Source organism: Prinia subflava, chromosome 2, assembly GCF_021018805.1.
Source record: "Prinia subflava isolate CZ2003 ecotype Zambia chromosome 2, Cam_Psub_1.2, whole genome shotgun sequence".
Taxonomy (NCBI): Eukaryota; Metazoa; Chordata; class Aves; order Passeriformes; family Cisticolidae; genus Prinia; species Prinia subflava.
The window spans coordinates 102,034,057-102,053,863 of record NC_086248.1 but is presented as its reverse complement, the minus strand read 5'-3'; the positions used below and the strand labels follow the sequence as shown (position 1 = coordinate 102,053,863).

At 43.6% G+C, this 19,807-nt stretch overlaps 1 protein-coding gene across 9 annotated transcripts in view; it reads left to right on the top strand.

Moving 5' to 3' along the window:
* LOC134547399 (sodium/potassium/calcium exchanger 3-like) overlaps window positions 1–19,807 on the top strand; it is a 234,323-nt gene that overhangs the window by 158,179 nt on the left and 56,337 nt on the right. The window contains exons 1-2 of one of the 9 annotated variants that reach the window (XM_063391264.1): window positions 4,997–5,072; window positions 5,792–5,926. The exons of 5 other annotated variants lie outside the window; for them this stretch is intronic. The gene's annotated coding sequence lies outside the window, so the exon portion shown is untranslated. Of the gene's footprint in view, window positions 1–4,938; window positions 5,088–5,791; window positions 5,927–19,807 lie in introns of those variants that run through there. 3 more of the 9 variants (XM_063391263.1, XM_063391267.1, XM_063391265.1) reach the window with 3 other exon arrangements.

Genomic DNA, 19,807 nt, shown 5'->3' with positions numbered 1-19,807 from the left:
TACTGGGAAATGATAGTATTTTCATTAATAAACACAAGAGCTTTTAATGTAGCTGCAGGAATTCTTTCCCCCTCTCTTGGAATAATGGCATTGTTACTGCTATCTGAGCATAGAGGTGGTCAGATTCTCCTCCAAGTTTGTAGTGGTCTGGTTTGGCTGCCAAGAGGTAATAAAGCAAATGCCTGCTGCCACCTTAGAACAGCATTTTCTGTGGCCACTCCAAGTCTGGGGATGATTAGATGTTAACAGTATTAGTTAAGAAGCATAAAGTACATTATTAAGAAGCATAAAGTAATTAAATTTTTGTAGGGTCTAGTTAAACAGTGCACTGTCAAAACATGATGTTGAAGTGACAAATAATTGGTTCATCACAGTTCTCCCTAATGATCTGTTCTCCCATAAATTGGTATGGTGCATGTCACTCCTCACTGTAACTGGAGATCTAGAGCACAGATGACTTTATTTGGAGAACAATTTTAAAGTCAGGCTACAAACACTCTGTTTTTCCCTCTTCAGTGTAAAGAGAAAAGGATGAGTCACAATCATGACTTTCCTGCAAGTTAAGACAGCTGTGAGAGAAAGACTGGAAATATCAGTCTGGTTTTTTTGAAGGTGATGAGAGCATGTTGGTTTTTGCTAGGACTCCATCCACCATAGTGAAAGCAGAGGCTGGTTTATTTGGTAGCTGGTACTTCCAAGTCCAAACTTTGATCAGTTCAAGTTGCTGTGCTTCACTGGTGCGTCAGAGACACTGCTTCTCCCCCACCCACACAGTGCTGCCTAAAAAAAAGATGCATGTTCAGCGGTGGGATCAGAATATGACTGATCATTCCCAAGTTCCTGAGGATCATTCACAGCTAGTGTCTGGCAGTCATCATCTCCCTTGATGGAGATCTCATCACTACTGCCATGTTACTTTGGCTCACAGTGTAGAGAAAGGAATAGCTTTTGGCAGATACACAGCTGGAATGAGCTTTCATTGGGAGTTGGAGGCTCATTACTGCACTTCCCTTCTTGCTCCCTGAGCTAGCGAGGCCGCTAGTGAAGAGATGGATCAGATGCCGTGGCCCTCACACCTTCCTTACATAGTGCTCAGAGACGGCAGGACGTGTGTGGTGATTCTGTGTTGCTCTGACTCTGCAGGAGCTTTCTGAGAACCTTGGGCTTCTGCTGCACACCTTTGGGAGCTGAGATGTCCAAGTGTTTGCACATCCTTGTATAAGTACACGTTTTGTTTGAATACAGTTATCAAAAAAAATCTTGAAATTAAAAGAGAGGGAAGGTAAAAATTAAGTGCTGCTGAGATGGAAATACAGTTATGCAGCTTTTCCACTTTTTCATTTCCTGGCTGGTCAAGAAGTTTAGCTGTTGTCAGTTCTCTCATCAGAACCTCACCGTAGAGATTTATATTCAGGTGAGGGAGTGCTGGAAAGCTGCTGGCCAGATCTACCTTCATGGGACAAGGCTGAGAGAAATGGAAGAAGTGGAGCAAGGAGAGATTCTGCCTCACTGTAAATTGCGGAGCAACAGAACAGAGCACAGAACAACTCAGGATCCCAATATTAGCCTAGCTAAAAAAACTAGTCTTGCAGAAAAACTAGTTGTCTCAGTTGTGTGTGGTTTTGTTCACTTGTTGGATAGTGGGGGTTTTTTTATGGTTAATTTTCTTTGTAGATTGTGGTGGTGAGGGTTGTTAAGTTTTTCCCATTTACTGTATGTTTTTCCCTTTGAACCCCCCAGAGAGAGCTGGACCTTTGAGAGAGGGAAAAGCAGGTGCTTTGAAGGACTGTGACAAGGAAAAGAAGGACAGACGAGGGAGAAGATTTGAAGAGAGACTTAAGAAAGAAGTAGAGGGTGCTGGAAGAAGGATATGAGAGAGTTTGAGGCAGAGAAAAGATGAAAGACATAGGAGTGGTTTACTAAGTGGTGTGGATTTAGTAGTGTAATAGTTGGGGAAAATTTTAAAATGATGGGTTCTATATTGTATGTTCTTTGTACCCCCTCCCCTAATTGTTATGCATAAGTTGATACATCCTCCCTACAAGTCCCTATTTTTAGCTCCACTTAGTTACATGTAACTTTACCCCCTTTTCCCCGCCACTGTGTTATCCCTCCCCTACTCCCCAATTGGTTCAAGGCTTGCAACCCCTCCCCTCTTCTCCCTAGTGATATGTTCTGATTTGATGCCACAAAGAAGGAACTCCCATTTCTCCTCCCCTTCCCTAGGGTTTATAAGCTGTTGCACTCCTTTGTTCTGGGCTCAGCTCAGTCTGACCCCCAGTTGCTGTTGCTGAAGTAAAGCTTCTGTTCCACTGTTGATTGACTGAGCCCTCCTTTCTTACACTCCGCTCCGTCGCGTGGAGCATCTAGCTGGTGTTCAGGCTTCGCTCAGGGCAAAAGAACCTGCGGAGTTGACCTCTCCGATCGCTGCGAGGGGCAACTCTTCCTACACTTGCTCCGGTGCCTGGGCTGGCTCGGGGTGAGGCTGAGGGGCTTCACAATCAGCACCGTGACAGTAGATGTGCAATTATGTTCTCTCTGATATATTCACACTGTATGAAAAAGTACTTAGGAAAAGTAAACAAAACTTTTTGGTCTTTTTTGCTCTTGAACAGTTTTTGCTGAGCCTCCTTCATGCAGTTTGATTCCCATCTCCCTCCTCCCTTGCTATAAGGAACAGCTGACTGCAAATCAGAGCAAGAAATCCAGCTTGAAGTCAGAAGTATAATACACATAATGCTGCTAGGGGTAAGATTTGGAATGCACTGAAGTAATTGCTGTCATATGCTATAAAATGAAACACACATCATGTTTTCAGGTGAGAAAAGGTCACTCTGAAGTCATTGGTGGACATGATCTGGTGGAGGCTGGGGTGGATGCACCTCCACAGCTGGGAGATGGCACCATTGTTCCTGTGATGCAGCAGCAACGTGTTCAGCTCAGAGGAAAGAGATCCAAGCAACTCTGTCTTTTCCTGTGCTGCAGTTTCTCTTCTCACTCCCGCAGAGCTCACAGCAGTGTGGACAGGAGCCAGAGGAAGAGGAAAGCGTCTTGACGTAGTAATCTTGGCTGCCATGAGAGAAGCTAGCCAAAGGAATTAACAGTTTCTCCTCCTTGCTGCAACTGCCATGGTGTGACAATAAACAAGTCTGTGTCCTATCCCTATGGTATCTACTCAGGACACTGGAGATCCATCCCAGTAACATGCTTTTCCTTTGTATTCAGGACATGATTTTTATAGCTAAAGTACATACTACCCTGGTCCAGTCAACCCCAAATTCCATGGGAAAGCTTTTCTCCCCCCTGCATGGTTTATAACACAGCAGAGCAGCAGCCTGGGGAAGGCTATATGCCGGTCTTGTCCAGACTAGTCAGGTGCTCAGGGGCATGCCACCTTAAATCCTTTTGCCTACACATAGGTCTCTGACCCACACCTGTATGAGAAATACAGCCCAGCCATTCAGGGCTAGGAAAAAAACCCCAACCTGCTGTTCTGCAAGCTTACTGTATGTATAGGAAACCACGCCAAGTCCATCTCACAGCTGGATTGAGGGGAGTGGTCTCAGGGATAAATAAGAAACACAAGTCATGACACTTAATGCTATATCTCAGATTCTTCAAAGGCAAAGGCTTTTCCAGTGAATTTTTTCCAGTCCTTAGAACTCAGTTCTGCTCCAGTTTGGCAGGGCTGGCTATGTCCTAACCTGCCTCTTGTTTACTGCCTTTTCTGCTCTTGTTTTCCTTTGTGGCTGGCAGTTCACCCCACTGCTCCCAAATGTTTGGCGGGGAGAGGGGAGAAGCATTGTCTTCCCCTCTTTCTGTAAAAGGATAGCCAAGGGCTCTGATGGCTCTACCAAACCAGGCACTGCAAAGCTGGGCTTCAGTTCCATTTTCTAGGCTCCTGAAAAAACACCAGCAGCTCCCATTGGACTGAAGTCAGTCACGATATAGCTTGTAATAAATGCTTTTTAATGTCCCAGTTCTGTGTGGTATTCATGCAGGTGGACCCATTGCCAGAAGCCCTTGCAGAACTCACCACTGCTGCCACAACTGGCAAGCAGGACTGCTCCAGCTCATGCCACGGTTCACACTTCTTTCAAAAGGCAGCTATAGATTGCGTGGAAGCTGCAGCAACAGGAGCTGCTCAGTGGGGCCAACCAGGGCTCTTGGGCCTGAAGATAAATGGGAACTTTCACAGAAGCAATGGATCAATGTAAAAATCACCCTCTTGGACATAAGAGCATTCCTTCGTCCTGTCTCCTCAAAGCTAGGCAAGCATTCACCTTTCATTTTAATGGTCTTGATTTTGGAATTGTTTATACCCCTTATAAGCAGATTTTGCCACTGTGGTGTGTCTGTGAACGTGTTTGTAACCAGGCTTGATATGGCAGCTGCCCCTCACTGTGATCACTGGCATTCTTAATGGACACTGCTGGAAGCTGCCAGAATGGAAGGGAAATGTTGCTCTCGTTTTTCTGTTATTGAGATAACTTGCACTGAAATACATTCTGGGATGATATGTAGAAATGCACAACCTAACAGCATCGAGGCTGTGAAAGATCTTAATCAGTTTCTTTGGCCCAAGTCGGAGAACTGCAGCCATTGCAGGGGTCCTGGTGACTTGGAGACTTCTGTGAGGCCACCCCGCCTCACGAGCAGGTGCCGGCGCGCTGAGGTGCGGAGCCCGCCCAGCTCCGTGCCAGAGGTGTCCCCGGTGACCTGAGGGGCTGTGCCCGGCCCGGCTCTGCTCTGCTCTGCTCTGCTCTGCTCTGCTCTGCTCTGCTCTGCTCTGCTCTGCTCTGCTCTGCTCCGCCCCGCGTCCAGGCACTCCAGGTGCCCTGAGAAGCTCTGTCCTGGCCGGGAAGACCCCGGCGCGGTCACGGACTCTGCCCCGCCCGGCGGGGGCGGAGCGCGGCGCGGGAGCAGCGCATGCGCAGGGCCGGGCCCGAGGGCAGCAGAGCGGCGGCGCAGAGCCGTCCCCTCCCGCTCCTCCGCCCGGCCGGCTGGCCGGGGCGGCTCTGACTGCGCTGCGCTGCGCGGCGCGACGCTGCCGCGGACGCACTGGAGGTGAGGTGAGGCGAAGCGAGGTGAGGTGAGGGAGGGGCGCTGGGCCATGCGGGAGTCGTGGCCGTCCGTGATGCTTGCGGGGTCCGATCGAAACTGCCCCCACGAAAGCGCAGCCGGAGCGGGAGAGTCGGGCCCAGCCGAGCCTCGGCAGCCGCCGGTGCCGCGGGGCAGCGTTGTCCTCGCCTTGCTCTCACCCGACTCAGCCCCTTTCACAGCGGAGGGCGGCTGGGTCGGGCCGGTCCCCGCGGGCCCCGGGCTGAGGACCCTGCTGGTGTCTGTCCCGCCACCTCCCTGTCCTCTCGGGTGTCCCGGACTCGCGTGAGGGGAGCGTGGTGCGAGCCCGTTGCGCGACCCCGGCCCTGGCACTGCCGCTGCAGCGCTCGCCATGGGTAGCCCTGCTCCACAAGTAGTTCTCAGTCCAGGCATCTGCTCCCTTTGCTGGCTGAAACGGGGCCTCCTGGGGCCTAAAACACGAGGATGCGGTATATGGCTGGCTGCGTCCTCTTCTGAAGTGTTTAACTGTAAATATTATGTTAGAAGTTTCTTTTAGGTCACTCAGGTGTGATTTGGTAGATGTAGAAAAAGAGACTGTGTATTTCCCGCTGTGAGCTCGTCTTCTCATCTTTCCAGGCTACCCACCTCTCGTTTGTTTTATTTGCTAATTTCCCAAAGTGTAACTCTTAAGCCCTATTAAATAAGGAACGTCTTTGTGTGCCTTTGCCAGCCCAGCTGAGTTGATGAGGAGTGAGCAGAACAGAATTTCTGCCAAGTGTTTGCATGACAGCAGAAGCCCCAGGGGTGAACAGGAAAATTGCTGGCTGGAGCCCTTTCTCTCTCAGAGGATAGCTTGGGGTAACAGGTGAGGAACTGGTCGGGTGAGTGGAGTTGATGGTACCTGCAGAGGTGTGTGTTTGCTAAGTGGAGGCTGGACAGCTGGTGGGGTACTGCTTGGAAAGGCAAGAGCTCAACAGCCGTGACTCTGCTGCTCCACAGCAGTTCTGTTTTAAATTCAGCTGTGTCTGCACTCGTTCCATGAGTAATTCTGTGTTTTATTGTGGTAAAAGTTTGCCAGTAGGCCAGATCTATATTAATGTTCATTAGTTCCAGCTCTGTTTAGATCCAAAAATACCAACTGATTCGTTAGGACTTGATTAATTTGATCAGCAGGAGAAAGTGGGATGAGGCTGTGCTGGCCAGGGGTCTCTTGGCAGCCCGAGCTACTGGCACAGCTGGATACTGTGTCCTGGGGGACTCTTGTGAGTGAGCATGGTAGATCACTCTGTCACCCTGTTGCACTCCCAACCAGCTCAGTCTCTCTCATTCCACCTCTATGAAAGTTGTGGTGTCTGTGTGAAACTGCTCCAGTGTCCTCTCCTCCCACCCTTGCTGAGGCATTTGGTGAGCGGGCAGCTGGACAGGTGTTCTGACAGGTGGCTGACAGGACCAGAAGGGGTGGCTCCTGTTGCTCTTGGTGTAGAAGACTAGCTCTTCTACTTAACCATGGGGGCATTTTTGAGAACTTTTTAAAGCTAGTTCAAACAGATGTTACAGAGAGACTGAATGAAGAGTAGGGTGACTGAATTTTTCTCAGAAGGGGCCTACTGCCTTGAAAAAGAAAGAACAGCGCTGTTACTGCAACAGTTAAAGAGCTGCTGTTATGTACAAGAATAACGTGGCTGTCACATCCTAGCAATAAGTGAGGTAATTCATCTCCCATCAGCAGCAGGGATTGATGGAGTACTGTATCAAGTAGATGTGGACTCAGGTCTTTTCTTAACGTCTCTCTAAACCACAGCCATGGTTTATTGTTACTGTAGGATCACTAAGAGACTGTATTAGGAGGAGAAAGGGGATCAACAGCAAAGTCATGCTTTTACTTTGCAGACATGGTGACTTCAAACATTGGTGGACTAACACACAGAAAACTGTTTCTGTGGTAAAATGTATTGCAGGTTCTGTGGTTGTGTAGCTCTTGCCTGTGGATGTAATAAGTGACATACCATACAGATCTCAAGAGCAAGAGGTTTAAGAGTAAGAAAGTAAGAGGCTTTATGTACCTCAGTTGGATATTTCTCAAGATGTATTTCAAAAAAAAACCCTCTAAAATTCCTCAGTGAAGAGTTGCTGTGGAGACAATGCTAGGCAGAGTATGCCAGTTACCTTTTTTTTGTTTGGGTCCCTTATCATTCAATTATAATGCCTATCAGGAGAGGGGATGGAAGTATAACTGAACATTTGGTATCTTGTGTTACATTGAATCACTGTGTAGCAAAACACAGAGATGTTTTGGTATGAATTGGATAGATATGAGACATTAGTTTTCCAATACATGTCTTCAGAACACTGAAAGTAAATTTCTTCTGACACATTGAATGCTACATCAAGGCACTTAATGCAATACAGTTATCCTGTGTCTTCTCATGGAGCACACTACTGGCAGCTAAAAAGGAGGTCATGGATGCTTCCTAGCATTTATGGTGCTTGTGATCCAGAGTAGCACTACTGTGGACATTACTGGTACCTGATACTCTACCACCTGCAGTTACCCAGTGCTGAGGTGCTCTGGTTCACCTTACCATAGTGTTCAGGAGTCCTGAGCATTTGCAGCTAGAGCAGAACAAGGAGAAAGGGCTGGGAGGGACATGGAATTTTCTTTGTCTCAGCTGTTGTAAGCCATGACTTGGTTTGTTTGTGGAAGGGCAGCTGCTGCTGCTGCTTGGAATTCTTGGCTGTAGAGTCTGAAGTGTGTATGTAGTCTGATCCTGCTTTTGGTCCAGGCTCTGTGTGATCCTTACCTGGCAGGGGAGAAATGCTGTGCTATAACCCAGCCTCTGTTAATTTGGCTTCAAGGGCTGTTGTAGGTAGACAAAGGCAAACATACACAGTCATTTGTCTACCTCCTTGTTCTACAAGGCTGCTGCGGAAATAAAAGGTGGTAAAGGACCTGCCAGGCGCACACAGCAGTCTGTGGCTGCCTCCATGCTGGGCATTCTGCCCCAAAAAGCATTCCCTGTCTCAGCTGATGATGTGACTGGCAAGACAGAGGCAGAGATTTGTGCAGTGTGGAAGCACAGGTCTTTTTCTCATTCAGGCGTTGTGCTGCTGGGAAAAGTGTGGATAAAGTGCATGCTGCTGCTCTGTTACTGAGCCGTCAGGGCAAGTGTCTCTGCATGGAAGTGTTTGTAGCTGCCTGTTTCAGCTGAGGGTTGCCTAAATTTTTCAGGCAAAACAAAAAACATAACAATGTAGCATAGCATTCCCAGGTTCTCTCATATTTGTGAAGTACATTCTTTATGAGAATCATTCTTTAGTCAAAGGACCGTGGGCCTAGTTCTCCTCTGTTGATATGTTTTATGCTTTATTGACTTCAGGGGAGTTGCTTCTGAATTTATGCTGTTGTGAATGCTGAATCAAGCCCAAGACCTTGGCTTTGCTCATGTAACTTTTGTTTGCCTTATGTAGAATTTAAGAGCCTGCATACATAAAACCCATTGTTTACTTTTTTAAGTAAAATTGAAAATTTTACGGGATAGCTAGAGCCATATTTCTGCCTTGAGATCAACAGAAACTACACATAGAGAAAAGAAATTGTGGAGCTGCAGTCACGTTCTGTCATTAGGTTCATTCTGTTTTTTTTAAAATTTTGATCTAAACAATTATCTCAGTTGAAAATTGTTGTGCGTTAATGCTGTACTGTTTCCTTTGGAGCTGGTAAGGATTCTGCCATCAGCATGAATATGGGAGAGGAGTATGAAGATCTCACCAAGGTAGAGTGAAAGTAGCCAAAGGAAGTTCCTGGAGTCCTACCAGTCCTCTGGCAGGAATACCAGTATTTTATGGTATGTAATCATGATATATTGTTTGGAATTAGTGCACCCATTTGTGTTGGGTATTGAGTGAGAAAACAGGTAATTATGCTGCACTGGGGAGGATTCTGGTCTGTGAACACTGTGTATAATGAGAGGGTAGAATAAGAAAAGGGAAGTGCATTTTTCCTTCTGGTCTTAGAACAGAGTTTTCAAGACAGCCTTGTAAATGAATGTTCTTGGAAGATGTCTTATCTATAACTTGTCTTTGAAGAGTAAAAGCCCTGCTTTGCACATAAGCAGGTATTGTCTTTCTGACTCCTGAAAAGTCTGAAAGCACTGGATTGTTTTGTGTGGTGTTCGGAAACTAAGGGACAAATCTTTTGCTGCAAATTGCTGTTGCTTTACCATTGGCAGAGCATTGCAGATGGATTCAGGTGAGAGATAATAAATCACCTCCCCAACTTCATGTATAGTATACATGCTTAGAAGCAGACATAAGTCTTTTCTGAGGGACTTTTCTCAAAAAAAAAACCCAATACTATTCTTTTTCCTCACTCCACCAGCTCCAGAATGTGAATGTCATCTGGCCAGATGCCCAGAACTAAATACAGTGCTCTAAACAAGGTCTCACAAGTAGTTTGTACGGGAAAAGAAAAAAAACCACAATAGCCAGACACTTTTTTGACTTTTAAATTGTTCTTTTGCCTTTTTTTTTTTTTTTTTTTTTTTTGTAACAATAATGATGCTTTTAGCTTCTACTTTGTATTTGCTAAATACAAATCTGTGCTTTTCAGGAATTAATTCTGGGGCTCCAGAGTGCTGACTTTGTTGAAACATACATACTTGCAACATGAAAATAACCCAAAACCTTAGTGGTTTTGCTTTCATACATGATGTGTGTTCATATGCAGACATTCCCTTCTTACCTTGACTGTGGGTGTGTAGCTTTGTCTTCCTCTAAATCCTTTGCTTAATATTTTCTCCTAATGGATGATGATTTTGAGCACATGCCAAGACATGTTTTTAAATGCATTTGAGAGTGAATATGTGGAAAACGAGGGGAACATTGACTTGGCTCCCTTGTTCACATGAGGACGTGAAGCCATGGAACACGTGGGGATGGCAGAAGGCAGATCTGAGTGAGTGGTCAGAGAGCACAGGGAGCCAGTGCCTGGAGAAATGCTGTTTACAAGTACCCTCTTTTATCTTGCTGCCCTGCAGATGCCCAGTCAGGTGCTCAGTGCAAAAGCCAGGTGCTGTGGCATGGGGGTTTTCTCCTGTGTGGAGCAGTGGATGGAATTCAAAGCTGTTGTGTTCCAGCCCAACCTGTGTGCCTGAGCCAGTGTGGCAAGGTGTTGTCATGTACTCCAGCTTTGTGTTGGTTCTGTAAGTGAGCCTTGTGATAATTTTAACTCGGGAATCAAAAAAGGCCTGTACTGAGGGCTGGGGATGCCTGCTGCCAGTTTTAGATCTGCTTGTGTAGGAAATTACTCACCATCTTTTGCAAAGAAGTTAAGCTTTTTAACTGATTTTTTTTAAATGCAGCCACAAACCAAAACCATAACCTTCACAAAAATAATTATGCATCCTTGTGCCAGCTGGGGCCTTGGCTTGTTTTATGCTGCATAACTTGCTGAGACTGTAATTTCTTAGGAAAGCAGTTAGAACTGCAACTATGAAATGTCAGCCCTCAGTAAATGTTGTTATAAGCTGTTTTAGCTACAGCTGGGCATTTAAAGATAATAATTTACTCACAGGGTTCTTGATAGTTTATGCAAGAGTAAAAATCAGATTTTGGACACACTGAATAGCTTGGGAGAAACACCACACAATAGGGTTCTTGTGGTGTTTCATAAGGGCCACAACTGTCTGAATGCATGACTGGGAACCTTTAGGGTGCTCTAGGTAATTTGTGTGTGCACCTGTGCTACAGCATATCCCTAAATTTTTACTTTGGTTTTACTAGATCTATCTAGATACAGCTGTTCAAATGATGATTGTTTTGGAAGTTTGTGAGAATTCCGTTTTGGGAGGTGGAAGTAGAATACGTGTTGGTAACTTGAACTTCATTGACTTAAATCGTAGGTGAGGTGCAGTAAAACTCATCCTGAAGTGTTTCTCTGAATGTTTATTAGAGCTGGAAATTGCTGCTGAAGTCTTTGTAAACTGCTCTTAAGTAACTTCAGGAACTTTAGGAAATTACCCTTGAGGAGTTAGGTAGAAAGGCTCAGTTCTAATTTGTGTTGGTGTTCTTCATTTATGTGGTATATTCCTGCAAGCTGTAGTGCTTGGAATTTTTAGCAGAGGAAAAAATGAGTTCACTATCAAGTGAGCAGCCGTCTTTCCTTTGGGTAGTTCAAAGTTTCCATTTAGTGGTTTGTCTTGGTTTGGAAAGACAGGTATCTGTCAGGGAAAACTGGAGTTTCCCTTGGAATGAAGAATGTAAAAACCCCCTCCCTCCAAATTATTACAATTTTTCAATTAGGAGCTTTCAGGCAAAAATATGGGAATAGGAATAACAGTTGTTTACTAGGAATATATTAAAAAATTCCAAATGCAGTAGTACAAAAACAAACAAACAAGCAAACAAACAAAAGTCTTAGAAAACCCTGACAGAGTCAGAGATATGACCTGACACCCTGTTGTCAGGGTTCAGACTGAAGCAGTTCAAATAAGTTCTCCTGGAGTAACAGATGTTGTTCCGTGAAGTAGACATGATTCTGTAGAGAAAAGAAAAGGGTCCAGTGCTGGTGAGATGGGTTCGGTCTTCCTCCAAGGATTCAGTGGAAAACCAACTGCATTAGTGTTTGGGATTGCAGGTTTTATGCTGGTGGAAAGGCTTTGGCTCCTCCCACTGTGTGGGGCATCTCACAATAGAATGAAGTAATGTTATCAGTCATGTGGGAGGCCTTAAATTCACAGGTGATGTCCCTTGGAGGAGAACGGGTGCAGGAGTAGGATGGATGGATCAGGAGAGAAGAACAATATCTCCCAATGGGTTTCAACAGATGAAAATGGAATACACGTTTCTTGTAACATTTTTCAACCCAAGACATGGTTCCATAAAAATTCTTGGTTCATGTTTGTTACACTGATAGATGTACAGCTCCTCCACTTCGGCAGGAAGCCCTACAAAGATATTTTCAGCATCTGTTTTGCAGTATGTCTCTTTAAATGTTTAACATTACTGCATTTTTTTTTTGCCAGAAGATATGATCTGAAGCTGGGACTATAAGTGGGATTGGAGACCGAGCAACGTAGGTCAGACCAACATGATCATATCATACGTTCTCCTCTTTATTCACGAGATGGCCGGTTAGATACAGTAAGAATAGTTTACAGTGACAGGTGCATTTCTATTGGCAGGGGAGCGTGAGCAAATATGTAAACATTCACAGTTTAAGGCAGCTACCGCGTTTTCGCAGTAATTGCCCTATTCTATTGATACCCATACCTTAACCCAGCTTCTACGGCACCACAAGCTTATCTCGTTCTACGTAGGTTAAACGTTGAGGCCTAGCAGGCCCAGGTCTGAGGCCTAGTTTGGGATAGCTCTACCTTTATTTTATAAGTCATCCTGCTCTTGCTACAAATCCCCTCTTTTCTTTAGAGCTATCCAAACTGGGTCTATGGCACGGCTGGCTATTTTTGCATACACCGTTACAAGCAAGCACTACTTGATTCTCCCAGAAAAACCCCAAGATCTCAGCCATTAAAAGCAAAAAGATAAAAACACAGTATTCAGTCCTTGCCATTCATTCATACTCAGGTTCTGAGTATATAGTTCCAAAATCATCTGCAGTCTCTTCCTCACTGCTTGGTGATGCATCATAACTGCAGGCTTCTCTGTAGTTACCGGGTAGTCGAGGTTGCCTCCTGTAAACGCAGCTGCAATGATGCATCTCTGTTGCCGTCTTGTTGTCTTGTTCAGCTTTGGCAGCTTTTGTTAGTATCTTATTGATTCTACAGTTTGCAGTAGGGAAACTAAAACAGTCCTGGTATGTGAATTAGCATTCTCAAAGGCAAGGGAATAGAATAGAAGTTTTTGCATACTAATGAAAGTGAAAAGTGATTATCAAATCATTTCTGCTATCACCCCAGAGACTGCAAACTGCTGAAACACTTTTCTTTAGTGAAGATCTTGATACCCTTTCCCAGGCAGGGATACCAAATTTCACCTCAAAGTTGATTCAGCAGTCATATTAATCAGATCAAATTGCTAAGTTAAGATAACTTGCATATTATTTTTTGGAGCAGAAACCTCTGGGCTTTATTGGCAAACAACATCCCTCCAAGTAAAAATTAAAGTCTGGTCAGGACTCAAACTTTAAGTTGGAGTGGTGCTCTTTAGTATATTCTTTAAATATAACTTCTAATAACAATAAACATAAAATACCTAAAATACAGCAAACTGTTATAATATCTTTACACAAAAAAAGTACTTAAAATGAAACTTAAGAAAAAATTCTAACTTGCACTTAACAATACAACTACATTTTTTAACAACAGTATTTACGAACTGCTTAATTGGCTAAAAAAAAAAAACAAATAGAAAAATTCAAAATGACAAATGCCGTTTGAAAAACCCTATAAACAAATGACAAAGCATAAAAACTTGACTGTAATATCAACTTACAAGTACTATCAATTTTTATATATTTCCATACTATATAATCAATATATCAATATTTAACATGTCAACAAATTGTATTTCAAGACTCTCATACACTTATGAATTCAAAATGAAACACAAAAGACTAAAACAATTCACAACAACAATAAAATCAAAGATCTAACCAATTGCATTTTCTCTTTAAATCTTATTTATCAATGTTCTACCATCATCATTTCAAATAAAACTGTTTAATTTCTGAAGAAAAATAACTAAACTTTGAAAATTAACCAAATATACTTCTTATAAATTGTAAATCACCTTTTAAATCAGCTAACACTTCAATCTAACGTAAACAAGTCTTAATAAAAATTTACAACTTACAATAATCTTATAAAATCTATATGCAACAAATCAATAAAATATAAATTCATTACTAATTAAAATTCTTAAATCTTAAATATAAACTTAGCTTAAACTTATCAGGGCCCAAATCTTAACAATAAACTTTAAAATTATATATTTAACAGTATGTAACTCAAACTCAATCTAAACTACACAAAATGAATCTTAACAATGTCAAAACGTAAAAACATAACTCAATCTTACACACATTGAATAACTCTGGTTAAAAGCTCATTTTCATTTCATTTTCTATTTTATATTCTTTCTGATAAAATGTTCCTTTCTCACACTGTGTTTCTCACACAATGATTGATTGCTCCACAACAGAGGGACGAATGATTGTATTTTCTTCTTCTGGTCTTTTCTTGCAATGTCGACCTGCTGTTCTGTTGCAACACTTGTTGAAATGCTGTGAGAATTCTTTCTCTTGGGCTTGAAGGATCTTATCAAGCTGAAATATGTCTGCTTTGCTGTATGTTTTCACTATTTTGCTTAACAATCCTGGAAGTTCCTCAGGCATTGGCATAACATAGGGTCAAGTCACAAAGACTTGATTGCTTTCAACGATACTGATAGGTTCTACGCTTATTGAGGGGACACTCTTGCTCCTCACTTCCAGACTGTGGGTGTAGGGAGATCTTAAGGACCAATCTGACGGCCAGAGCAGTTGATTTATAGTAGAAGTGTTCACGCCCGTGTTGAGAAGTGGTGATAGGGTGACAAATTGCATTAATGCAGACTGTTCCTTCTGGTTTCTCAGGGGCTGGCATGGGCGCAGCCATGTTTGTTGTGATCACATGTGCTGATGAAGTCAGCTCCTTTCTGGTGAGGAGAAGGCTGATACTGCCTCACTCTTGGCATCGCCCTGAACTCTGCCTCCTTGCTGCGTCACTTGCGCCCGCCCCGCTCTGCCTTTGGCCCTGCCTGCCTCCTTGTCTTTTACTCCGCCCCTTGAGTCTGGTGGGTGAGCCACTTCCTGGTTGCTTTCAGTCTCAGGAGATGGCGGTGGGAGCACTTCCTGTGCTCTGCCTGCATGGCCAGCGAGGGACAGACAAAGGGGAGCTGTGTTCTCATTTACGGAATGCGTGGAATGCATGGAATTTAGACCAGAGAACCTGATTATTTTAGATAGCTTTTTCATCTCTTTTGACTCGGAGAGGGACACTGCTGAATCAGAGGGACAGGGAGTCGTTTTCTCCACGGCTAAAATTACGGCTTTACATTTTTCAGCGAACGTTTGCAAGGTATTTATTGCTTTTTTCCAACTCACGCCTAATTCTGGGCAAATCTTTTGCTTCTTTCCCTTGTGAAATAACAGAGTCCCACAATAACTCACTCATTTCCTTCCATCCTGCTTCACTAAAACGAAGCGATGGCTGGCTTAACCTTCCCTTCTTTCGAACCCATAGGGTTAACTGTCCCATATTAGTGTCTTTTATTTTTTTTGCCCCTTTTTGAGGCAATGCTGGCTAACAGCTTTTTAAAGTCTTTTGTTCCAAACTACGACTGTTGCTTACCTTCCTTCCCTACAGCGGGGCGCTGCAGTCCTTCAGGCGAAATCAGGCAACAAACGCTCTCCTACCCCAGCCTTGTGAGTTAAGCAATGTCTGTATGTCCCGTTCAAATCAAATCCAGGCACACAGACTGACTTCCAAAATGGCAAGGACTTCTCGCATTTAAGCCCACATTAAAGTGAAATAATCCACATTGAAGTGAAATAAAATCAAATAAAATCCGTATTTACACGTGAAAGTATCTCCATTGAAGGAAAAAATAAAAAACAAAACCGTGTCCCTGTTCGGGCACCAGTAGGAAGCTGGGACTATAAGTGGGATTGGAGACTGAGCAACGTAGGTCAGACCAACATGATCATATCATACGTTCTCCTCTTTATTCACGAGATGGCCAGTTAGATACAGTAAGAATAGTTTACAGTGACAGGTGCATTTCTATTGGCAGGGGAGCGTGAGCAAATATGTAAACATTCACAGTTTAAGGCAGCTACCGCATTTTCACAGTAATTGCCCTATTCTATTGATACCCATACCTTAACCCAGCTTCTACGGCACCACAAGCTTATCTCGTTCTACGTAGGTTAAACGTTGAGGCCTAGTTTGGGATAGCTGGTCTGTTTGTTGCTTTTCATTGTTTTGTGTGTTCTGAGAATGTACGGTGGGAACATACAGAGCTGTTTTCTAGTTAGTAACTACTAGTAACTACTATCTAGTTTCCTAGATAGTAGTTACTATCAGTATTCTGATCATCACTAGAAGAATGTTAGTTCACATAATCTCAATAATGTTCCTGGCAGGCTTTTGGCTGCATCACTGGAGTACAGAATGTAAAACTAAGGAACTCTTGGGCCTTCGGGTTAGCTGAGTAGTATGTTTAGCTGAGGATTGCTGTATTGAGACACTAACTTGGAAACAGTGAATTGAAGAAAGCAGTCTTGAATATCAAGACGTTGTTTCGTACCACCTTTTTCTTCACAAAGGCCTGTGTTTATCAGTTTGGTTTAAACTACTGCTAGGAGGCAATGCACCAGTCATGATGGGAAGACTCTTGGGGTTTTTGGTTTGGGGCCTTCCAGTTCCCACGTGTGGGTGGATGTTGTGTTCCTTGCACAGTTCTGTCCATGGGAATATTTCCTTTGCTGCATAGGACTGGATTTTAATGCTGGTTACAAGCATTTGCCCTATGTCAAGTTAGGGCATGCCCTTAGGCCCAACAGAATGGCAAGACAGCCTTTATTTCATTAGTGGAAACCTTCCTTTGGAACATTTTACTGAAATCTGGTGCATTAGAAGGACAAGAAATTTAAGAAAGGTAGACTGTAGATTCAGCTCATTTGCCAGTAAGCTTTCCATCCAGCAAAGCATTTATATGTTATATATCTTGTTTTAGCTATGAATGGTCCATCAATTTTTCTCTGTTCACGCTTTTCCTGGTTGATGCATTTTCTTGAAGTAGCACTAATTCAGGCGAACAGATCATGTCTAACTCTGGAAACTAGGGAGAGGTCCAGACAAAGATAAAATGTCAGGCCTTGTGAGTCACAGGTTGTATACATGGTCTCTGACATCTATAGTAGACATCTTTTTAGTCTAAATGTACAAACTCTGAAGAAGAGTAGCTCATGTAAAGTTTTGGCAAAGTTGTTTGTGTATAATGCCTGCAGGGTGACTCTTTCAGCATTTTATGGAATTCTTTCCTTGTATTCATTCACTGTCTGGTGGCTTGCACAGAAACCTGCAACCTGTCAGTTGAAAGGCTTTTCTCTCAAGTTGGCCAGCATTTAACTGAAGGCTACATGGTTATCTGCTTGACTGTTTAAACTTATTTCTAGGCTATGGTCTTTTCCCTGCCTTTCAAATAGTCATTCACCACAGCAAGGCTTAGATCTTCCTCTTACAGATCCATTTCAGCAAAGCACCTGCACCATTGAGTCCTTGAGCCTGTGGTGTGAAAGTGCAGGCTAACTCCAGACTGCACATAGGATGGTCATCACTTAAAGGTCAGCTCTTCCAAGGCTGCCTGTAAGTGTTAAAAAATTAAAATTTCTTAGGGGGAGTTTCTTGCATTGCAGCCTTGGTGGTCATAGAATGGCAAATTGAACTGTTACTTTTCCAGGCCTGAGTATGATAGTGTAATTAATGTGTAGGTGTGAAATGTGTTTGTGCCATGTTTCTGTGTGGATTTACTGTGTTTTAGGAGATTGGACAGAGGTGCTTTTGTGTGGCAGGTTACTTAGAGGCATGACAACTGTTTGAAGGTGCTGGGCTTGGAATCCATTTCTGATCAAGATATTAACAAGCAGAAATTGCCAGAAGTTCACTGAACATGCAGGTTTCAAACAAGTAGCTCCTGCTGCAGAATTCTACAGTGCTGGTAGCACAGGGTAGCCAGTGTTTGCTGTACACAGAAGCAGTGGTAGGGAGCTTAGGCTAAGTCATCATTGGCAGGATGGACAGAGAGGGAAGCTGATGCTAGCTCCTTGCTGGGCATTGTTCTTCAGTAGGCAGGAATAGAACTTTGCAAGTAGGAAGAGACATGGGACAGCAGTCCTGGCCACTTGAGGTCATGGTTCACAAACTGTGGAAGATGTTTGTTTTCTCCTTGATTTGCCCTTTGGTGCTATGGTTTTGAAACAAAGGCAGACTGACTGGGAACAAAAAGATTAATTTTAGGGCTGGATTGAGTTCCCCTAGCTCAGTCACGGCAGGTCAAGCTACTCGAGAGATTTGCGACTCCCCAGGGACATGGGTTCATGGTTGTGCAGGGGATACGTCATAGCTGAGGTACAGAAGACAGAGATGGACTTGTTGGTATTTATTTTGAGAGTGGTTGATAGACCTGGAAGGTTTTTTTCCATGTTGTTGAATTTATACAAAGAAGCTGTATAAAAATAAGATGGCACCAGATGTAGAAGCAATAAACTAATGCTGTGCTAAGTCTTGAAACTAAGTGCTGTGTAACTGAAGAAGTCTTTTCATCTATTGACAGCTTCCTCTTTATTATGAGCAGAACTAGAGTGATGGAATTTACTAGCTGTTAAACAATTTAAATTTTCATTTTTAAAAAGACTAAGTAAATGTGTATCTCACTACATGTAGTCTGAGCTCCCCATACACAATGATTGCCAATGCTTGTGGCCAGCAGTCATGGGAATCTTTTGGTACCAGTGTGTCAGCAAGAATTAAACCTAGGAAACAGCCTGTAACCTGACTGCTGTCTTACATTCTGGGTTTGATTGCGTTTGGTTCAGATCTGAAAGAAAAAAGTGACACCAACAAACTCTGTCTGACCTATGTGCATAATGTAAGCCCCCAATACGGTCAATATGTGGAGTCACCAATGTGTTTGGAATGCTCTGCTTTTGGCAGTGCTTAGACCTGGTTTCACCATTTCAACAAATGAGGTTTATTGCCTTCTACAAAGCCTATTTCAAAACAGTGTCCCAGGAGAGAGAAAACAAATTCTTTACACAAGCAAACTAACAGAGAAGACCTAAACACCAATGCTTCTTTCTTCAGGAGTTCCCCTGCTAGAATTTCTATGAACTCATTAATCCAGTGAGTAAGGAGAAACTTTTTAGTTCTAATCAAATGAGTCTTGATGTGATTTCTGACACTGCTGAGGAAGGAAACTTTGGTTTTGATGTTGTCCCCTATTCAACTGGGGGATCAAAAAAAAGTTAAAGGAGGAAAAAGGACTCATCCCAAAACTTAGGGAGGATCTTCATTCCTCCTAGTCTAGAAAAAGACAGCCTGGCAGAGGCTTTACACTGTTCTCCTTACTGTTAGAGCCAGCTGGTGCTGTGGCATCAGTTCCTCCCTCTTTATCTGTGTGCTGTATGTGTCCTGGCCTTTCAAGGGATTGGAGGGAAGAAGCAGATAGGGAATTACTAGGATGTGATGATCTTGGTCCACCTTCTTAAATACAAAGGTGATGGAAGAAGGGGAAGGGATGAGAAGGCTGCTCAAACCTGCATAAAGTGAAGGTGGTGTGGAATGTGCATTGTGTCCACCTGATAGTGGAAGGTGTCCCTGCCTCTGGCAGTGGGGTTGGAACTAGATGACCTTTTGGGCCTCTTCAACCTAGACTCTTCTATGATTCTGTGAATATGAAATCCTACCTGTCTGGGATCCTTATGCAAGTGGCTTGGGAAAAAGGGGTAGAAAAGGAGAGGAGCTTTAGTAGGAAGTGGAAAACAGTGAAAACTAAAAAGCAGGAGGATTGGGTTTGTGGATGGAAACCTTAAAAGTTCAGGGAAGGAAGCTGGCAAACTTAGGAGGCTTCATCCGGAGGGATTCAGCTGCAAGAGTGAAGGCAAGCTGTGGGTGTAGGGGCTGTGGTAGGGGAGTCTGGGTCTGCTCAGAATCTGCAGAATACGAGGATGATGCTAGTGATGGGA